The sequence below is a fragment of the Magallana gigas genome, chromosome 9, assembly GCF_963853765.1.
Source record: "Magallana gigas chromosome 9, xbMagGiga1.1, whole genome shotgun sequence".
NCBI classification, from domain to species: Eukaryota; Metazoa; Mollusca; class Bivalvia; order Ostreida; family Ostreidae; genus Magallana; species Magallana gigas.
This window is the reverse complement of record NC_088861.1, coordinates 34,077,105-34,086,105: the sequence shown is the minus strand read 5'-3', so window position 1 is coordinate 34,086,105 and position 9,001 is coordinate 34,077,105. Positions and strand designations below refer to the sequence as shown.

The following is a 9,001-nucleotide window of genomic DNA, read 5'->3' as shown; positions in this document are numbered from 1 at the left end:
GTTATCAATACGTCAAGAAATAAAAAAAATAAGTAATGCTCAAAATAAGTCTTCACACATCGAATCTAAGATAAGGTAAGTTTCCATATTGTCGTAAAGGCACCATTCATCAAAATACGTGACATTCCGGTCGAATTTTAAGTACCATTTTTGTCCTGTAAAACAGCATAATTATCGGTTTGAGTGTCCCTATGGTGGTTTTGTTTGCTCTACTTATCTTTCTTCTGTTTCGACGCATTGTTCCAGGACGAACCTCATTTGGTCGACAAACACATGATGCATGCTCTTCACTAAAACGTAAGTACCAATGAAAGTCTTCTTAGATACACTGCAAATCATTTTTAAAAGCACTTGATTTGAGCATGAACAACCCCCATGGTGGACTAATACTCTCTGTAATATAAATCTCTACGTGTTTTATGTATGTTTCGTTACAGGTATGTTTCTGCCGTACTTTGCTTCTACGAATAACGATAGCCTTAGCACAGCAAAGGAAGATTAAAAATCCGTTTTTAAATAGATTGTAAAAATGTCTACAGACACAAAAAATAAAATTTTATTAGTAATATTTTATTGTATCTTCAGTTATCATTTATTCACTGAGATTTATATTATGTTTGGATATCAACATATATACTTACATGCTCTTGAAAGGAACTTTTCAGCTGGTTCGTTAGGCTATGAAAGAGGAAGGCCTTATCCTGAAGGAATACCAATATCAGCGTAGACCTACGATATTACCACCGTTGATAGTCATGAAGATCGACTATTAATAAAAAAAAAAGTGATATATTATCCAAATAACAAGAGCAGCACATTTCTCGAAATCCATTAACCATCTTAGGGTTATTCAGAATGTTTTGTAAAAATATATTTGAATTGAAATTGACAATAATTGAATTGAGCTTCATTAAACTGTTGACATCATTCATCAAGTTTATTATATTCACTCACTCAATAAATCAAGGTTATCATATTCAAACTATCATGCAAATGTATTTTGCTCCCACATATGTTTGTTTATTTGTTTCGTATTGTATGATCTCGACTTGTATGCGTTGTCAGTTAACAATAGCTTATGAATATGCCAGGACGTAATTTTATTAAAATAGTTGAATATTTTGACAAAAGATCAAGATCTAGTAACTAATTTTTAGAGTGTTTTAAGGTACAAGGTCCATTATGACAAAAGAAGAAATATATTTAGTGTATCGTTTTTCCGTACTTTATCAATAATCTGTAGGTCTCCTTTTCTTATACTAGATATATTTTGACCTTTTTAGCATATTTTTTAAATTCAGATTATTTTAATAGGGTACATGTAACTGAATAATGAAAAGCTAGTGTGAAGCATGTAGAAAAAAAGTGCGAATTAATCCAAATCGTTTTTTTAAGTGTTAAAAGATGTGAATGTTTATTGAATGTTTATTGAAACCTTAATTACGCATTTTCACTGATAAAATTATTTACCTTTATGTGTAAGTTATGTATTATTGAAATTGAAATACATGTTTGTTTCATTGTGTTAAGTAATTTGTTTGTGATAATGCGAATACGACGTTTATTGCCTTTTTTATCACTAACATTTTTTGATATAACATGTACGCCAATAAAACATACTATACTTTCTGTCCATTAATATTATCATTTTCAATGTCTTCAATACGTTAAATTAAGTCATCAAACAAGATACACAATCGAATGATTACAATAATTGGTTGCTAAAACGGGATAAAAGTCGCAAGAACATAATGATACGTTATAATTACGACATTATAAGTTTGAAAAACATAATGAGTGGTTATGACACGACATACATGTATTATGTATACATGTATTATCTTGTAGCAACATACGACAATGTTTCCCTTACAAACGACGTTACGCAACGACATAACGACTACTTGAAGGATCTTTTGACATGTTTTCTCGTATTTATAAAATGTTTCTTTTATATTACAAAGATAGTGTACAAAACTTACATGTATATAATGTTCTTTGTCCTACTTATATTTGCAATAATGATCTTCTAGTTGATTTTTTTACTCTAATGAATGGTTCATATTCTCGAAATAAGGACTACAGTCAATTTAAGCATAACTTTTACAATATTCACCACAGGAGAGCATTTAAATCTCATACCTTAGCAATATAATCTCATATTACAGCAATGAAAGCTAACCCCATATCAGATAAGCTCGTAGCATATCATCACGTTCTCATAAGGCATAGCATACAATAGTATAGCTTACAACATAAATTCAACTTAATTTTTTAAAGGGTTTTTTTTTCAGAGAACAAACGTTTACATTGCAGATCAGTGATTTTTTACTTTGAAATTGTTGGAATTCTTTTTTTTGCAGAGACGGTTTTGTTTAAATCTCTTAACACAGTATTTCTATTTCTTACAGAAAAGCATATAATTCTCATAACACTCAAAAAACATCTCATAGCATATCATTAAAATTGCAATTAAAAGCACAGCATAACATTCCTAAAGATATGCATGAAATGACGTGATCTAATTACATATGTATCATGCCTTTTTATCATACGTCCAAGTTGCATGTCGATTTTTTACCTGTAAAACCTGTTATCGTATATACAATTAGTATTTTCGAACAACTGTCTCCTTCATTCGTGTTCTGTTTTACATATATGTATCACAATTACGACGTATCTTTTTAGAATGTTATTTTTCGAATGTACATCTATATTTACGTATATGTCTGTACGTTCTGCGCGCGTGTATTCCTAACAATCATATTTATTGAAAATAATGGCTGAATGATTCACCCCTCATATCATTTTAACAAACAAAATTTTAAAAAAAATTCCCAAAAGGGAATACCCGTAGTATTCCCATTATCTGTGTTTAAGAAAGAATTCTTTTTAATGCACTCTACACAAGCAACCAACAAAACTTATGTAAACTTTCAGCATAAGATATTGATTTGTGTCATAATGACTTGGTCGATTTAACTCTTTAAATTTTCGCGAGTAAGTCTTATCTAGTCCCCATTCTTTATATAACCCGCTGGTTGCAGTGAGATATATTTGCGATGACGAGGATCTCCGATATTTTCTCGCCTGCGAATATTGGCTCTTACAGAAATCAATTGGTCAGCTTACACAGTTTATGGTTAATCGAGGGCTAGGGAGAGCACCTTTCCAGCCCAACAGCTTAAAACCAAAAAAGATTTAATACATCAATCTGACTTTATCTTAGATATGTTGATTGATATTATGAATAAATGTAATATTACCCCCCCCCCCAAAAAAAAAAAACCCAACAAACAACCCCCCCCCCCCCCAAAAAAAAAAACAACAAAAAAAAACCAACAACAACAACAAAAAACAAACAAACAAAACCCAAATTTCATAAAAAAGACATATAAAGGTTCAAAATAGAACTCTGAGTTTTAATTGCGTGTTTTGCTGCAAACTTAATTACTTAAGCATTCATTTATTTCACAGATAATTTACCCGTAACGCGAACTTTCATTTGATAAGCTACCGTTTCAAACAAATCTGAAATTGAAGCTTTAAAAGTCAATGTAAAATAAACATACACATTTGATTTCAAACTTTGTTTACTAAATGAATTCTTGTACTTGTTCATGTTCACGAAAAATACATCTAATACCCCAGATTTCTTCTTTTTGTTTTACACAAATGCCTGAGATTTTTTAGTGTGTTTTATCCCCCCCCCCCCCGAAAAAAAATAACCATTACATCATGCATTTTTCCGGGTCATCCAGTTTGTTAGATGAATATCAATATCTTTTCAACGGCGGTATAAAGAATCCAGGTCTAGAATAAAATATGTTATCTGGTATCAATATGAAAGACTTATCCTTTATTAAACGGATATGTCGCCCTCATTGAAGCAAAGCCAAACTTTATATATAATGCATTCCTTAAAAATAATGATAGAAGTAAGGGACATACCCTAATCGCTCTTGAATTAATTTGCATACATTTTAAGAATCCTTTTGTCCTTGACATTATCAGAATATCAACGATTTTAAAACCACAAATAAATGTCACACATACTTCAGAAATTTTAAATGTTTGATAAAGGATACATGTACAAAGACGCACTTAAACAGAAGACGTGTATTCCTTGTTTATTTGTTATTAAAATTTAGTTTAAGAGTACTTTCAGTGTAAATTACTTTATACCTTGATTAATTTGTTTAAAGACATTGGAAATTGACTTACAAACGTGTAAGAATGACCAGGTGATCAGATTAGCTCTTGACAGCGTTATATCAGTATGGCTGATATATTGTTTGCGGATTTCAAATGAATGTGTTTGGTGCCATTTGTTTGATATGCTTATCTATGAAGTTTCAAATTACTGTTTTTTGTTTATAGAATCTTTACAACATGCATTTTATAATATCATTATGTTCATTGTATAACAAGTAATCTCTTATCACTTTCTGACGATTTAAAGTTTTGTTTAAAGTGACGTAAACATTTGAGATCATAATTGTTTTTCTTAATCCATATGTATAAAATGGAATAGTTTTGCATTTTGAATGATTGGGCAAAATTTGATTGTTAAAAGTGACATGACGGAAACCACTGCGTTTTTACGAAGCTCCCGCGGCGGGTAACTGCATTTCCACAGAGTTCTGCATGGCGATTGACTGCGCTCTCGTTGAGGATCTGCCAAGCGCTCATGACGTTGTAAAAGATTTTACCCTGCGTTGTCGGCGTGCTCTACGCGTTGACAGACCGATCTTTGCTTGGTGATAAGTAAATTTTATATTTATTTAACTTTAATTACCGGGTACAAACAAGAATTTTGAACTTTACAACTAGAAAATAAATGATGAAAACATTGTTAACTGTTTAAATGGAATAATGTACATTGTAAATGCATGAAACGTAACTTCATATTTTCTAAATAATAGACAAAGAACTAGATATAATAACTGCTGTTGGTAGTTAGAAAACATAGAGGGTTATTATCATTATTATTCCATTTACGTCCTTCAATAGGTCTTTAAATTTTCGTAGATTCTGAATTTTAAATAGTCATAAACATCAAGTTTGAGAATACTATACTATTTGCTATTGTAAGGCCATTGTTCAAGTTTTTGTAGTCTGGTAATAGAAACAACGAAAGCGCGGTATAAACGCTAATGAAGGCAGAATACACGTCAAGAGAGACCAATGATCGCAGCAAAAGTTCTTTGGGGTTTCTTTGTGAACGCAGCAAGATGAACAAAACCCACATTCAAACAATATGGATGAGCAGTAAGAGCACGGTATAGACGCAGTCTGTGACATAACTAAGGACTCCGACGAAAGGTTGCACAACCGACTTCTCACTGCATCTATACTGCCATTATGTACTTTACTTAAACGCGCCAAAGCAGCTCTATTGGCGCTGTTGGAGTTCGCGCTATCGAAAGGCGTTTAACAGTGTTCCAGGCGATCCCACATTGACGGTGGTACGTCGCTATAGGAGACTCTACTACGTGTACCATTGCGTTTCTCATCATTTGAGGACGCAGCAGGGTCGCTTTTAGGATGCAACCCCTATGTGACAGGGTTAAAGGAAATAACAATTTTTTTTGACAAAATGACGCGCGACAAAAAAAAACCCTGACTGATTGATTCAATTTGTTCATTAACAATATTATAAAAAAAAAACACCCCAACAAACACCATACAATTGATTTATCACTATACCAATACAACACACATGTGAACAATAACAAGACAAGCTTTATTTACCAAACAAAGAATTTCATATCTGTTTTGTTTTTTCTAACTTGATAATTGGCTTTTAAATTTTTGGAAGAATGAATATTTAAAATATTAATCATTAGAAATGGAAAAATAAATTTGACAATGTTGAGCTCAAATTGTGTCTTAATAATATGACAATTCTTCCCATTCTTTCCGCTTGTAGTTACCCCCCCCCCCCCCTTCCCCCCTCCTTTATCTTTGCACCCATGGTAGCTAAACATGTCTCAAAATTAATTTTTCTTTGTTTTTAAAAAATTGATATGCTAGCATATCCTCGAAATTCTTCATTACTATTGTGAGAAGGTAACATTTTTATTCTGTTTAACGGAAACTTGCATATTATTAAAAACATTTTTTTAAAAATATGACTACTTTAGATATTAGTAGACACAGGTCTTGTTTATTAATCGCACACATAATAACATGTATAAAACAATTACTAAAAGAAAATTTAAAAAATCTCACGATTAAAAAAATACTCAACCATTTATAGGGGATTTTTAATGAAAAGCCCGACAGAAACCAGTTAGAAAATGTCAACAAAAGTCTTGTGAAAAGACACTATTCAGTAACTTCCTCATTAAAAGTTTAATGCGTGTGTTATATAGTTTAATAAATTTCACCTTACAATTCAAAACGGCACTATACAACTTGAAATCGTATTTGCTCACATTGTTACAGAATTATAAGTTAGTTTTTTTAAGTATTCATTTTAAAATGCATTTCCTTTTGGAAAACACTGAACGTCAGATGACGTTACTAATTCTTTTGAATAAATATTTACAGATTTTCTTTTCTTTTCATTCGGGCCACTTGATGTTTCAATAACAGTTACGACAACACCCGCAAACACACGCATTACAAATAAATACAAATGTGAAATGAATTTTAACATTATTTTCACCACTGAGCATATTTACAGTATTCATTTTTATGTGAAGAAAGACCAAATCTTATATATGTTAACAAATAATGAAAAAAATATTTAATTGACAAAATGACGCGTGGCAAACAATAATCACAAGACTGCTTTTCAAAAAACTATCAACAGATTTGCAATAAGACATATCTGAAGATTGTCATACGATCTGACTTATTACAATCATAAGATATATCAGTTCCGTTTTACAAAAGAATCTAAAGTCTCATTATTTCTAGAGTGTTTATCCTTTAAAACCTGCATCAACTCAATATATTTACCGGGAGAGGGGATATTGCTAAACTGAGCTGTCTAACATATGATAATGACTACATGTAAAAGTTATCCAACGCAAACGTCTGAATTTACACTTTACACATTCATATAATACAATGTTAATATGTTGATCCGTATTTTTTGTTCTCTGTTGTACATACTGTGTCTGGATTTTTTCCTAATTACTTCCATAACCTATTTTGTCTGCGATGCATGATGAACTCGTCCTACACTTTCAGTCGTGACCTCAATTACTCAACCCACGTTCTTGGTAACCCCGTTCTGAAAAGTCCAATCCCGTTTTCTCACCAGAGGTCGTGCTTCGCAAGCGTCCTTCAAAACAAAAGTTCGCGTATTCAAAAAACGAATTTGCTTTTTATTTGTTCAACATTTGTCAAATCTTAACCTGTATGTATACTCTTAATCAGTCATCAGTTAATATATTCGCTCTTAACATAATCATTCAATATAATGTCATTGCAAATATATATTTTGATGCAAACTACCGCTGACTTGGATACGCCAAAGCGCGTCCACCACCTCACTCTTATTTTTGCTATTTCGGACTTGTTTGTCGAAATCTAAATAATTACTTAGCAATTAAAATTCAATTATAGCTTACAGACACCATCTCAAACGTATTGATATACAAAATGTGTAAGCAGTTATTCTGGTGCAGATATTTTGTAGTTTTTTGCAAAATGTCTTAATTGTTAAGTATATATAATGTTTGGTAATTTAGACATTTAACAAAACACTGCATATTAACAAAATTATACATACAACTTAAGGTAAAACAGGTATTTTTATAAAGTATATTGCATTCCTAGAAATCTTTATCTCATTGACTGTTTTATTGCGCGTGTACAAACAACTTAAAATGCATACAGTTCACCCCCTGCGAATGTTATTTTCATTTAAATTTAGATCACGTGGTGTTTTTACCCTTTCAGGTTTGCAGTAATAATCGTGCTCGAGTTTATAGTCTATTTTCTAAAGTCTAAGTACTTGTAGTCAAATATAAAATCTAGACATCTATTGATTCTTATCCTTTACCTTCATTAATTGGTGGATAAAATGAGTTAAAGAAATAAATGTGATGATAGAAAATACACATGTATATGTTTTCCCCCTGTTGTTGCAACAATTAACATGCTTAATAGCAACCTCCTTAGGATTAATTTTTGATCTGCGCCTGACCTAGTAATAGCATCAAGAGTGAAAAAGACTATACTATTTAAGCAGAATATTCCTTGAAAATGGCTCGATAAACTAAGTGTTTTTGTTTAAGCAAGGTATTGCACTCCAAAAGCAGCCCAATGTATATTTTGTCAACCTCGTGTATAGTGCTTGAACACGAACAATGATTCTTTTCTGAAAATCATTGTTTAGTTTAAATAACCGCTAAATGATGAAATAAGACATTTATCTTAATTAATTTTCATGTTTTAACATAAATCAGAGTAGGGAATGATATAAAAACGACCAGCACTTAAACATTTTAAGAATATTATCCGAACACTCATACTTCCGTTTAAAATTTGTCATGAACTGAAATCTCGGGGAAATCTCATTCATTCCAGCATCTCTGGATTTTTTTACATACTTAGCAACGATAAAGAAAAATATCCAAAAACATTCGCAGGGATGAGTTGTGACCACAAAACAAACGGGTAACGAGCTGAAAGTCCGTGCGGTCAGAAACACCCATATGAAAATATCTACGGTGTGTGGTGTCCAATTTAATAGCCGCAGTAGAAAGTTAGTTTCAACTGTTGGAAATGATCTTAGGAAGAAGAGAGAGAACATAAAAACGAAGCATCGGGTGGGGGGGGGGGGGCATTAAAGTCTTCAACTCAAACGTGCACGTTGTTCGGTGGTAGACCAAAATATAGGCTCCCGATATGTTTATGTTAGACTTAAGACATATGTGGTTGTCTTAAAAATATGCCAGAATTGACATAGATCTGACAGTTTTGTAAAACGGCTGTGATGAGATTTTATCACACATTTTCGTTTTAAGATAGATCCTAGTCC

General features: G+C 32.0%; 1 long non-coding RNA gene across 1 annotated transcript; it reads right to left on the bottom strand.

Annotated features, from left to right (window-relative positions):
• On the bottom strand, positions 1-2,721 carry LOC136271146 (uncharacterized). Its single transcript, XR_010708992.1, has 3 exons — positions 2,582-2,721; positions 642-766; positions 1-393 (listed from the first exon to the last, which is right to left on the bottom strand). It is a non-coding gene; the product is annotated as an uncharacterized lncRNA (long non-coding RNA).
• Positions 2,722-9,001: the final 6,280 nt, after the last annotated feature.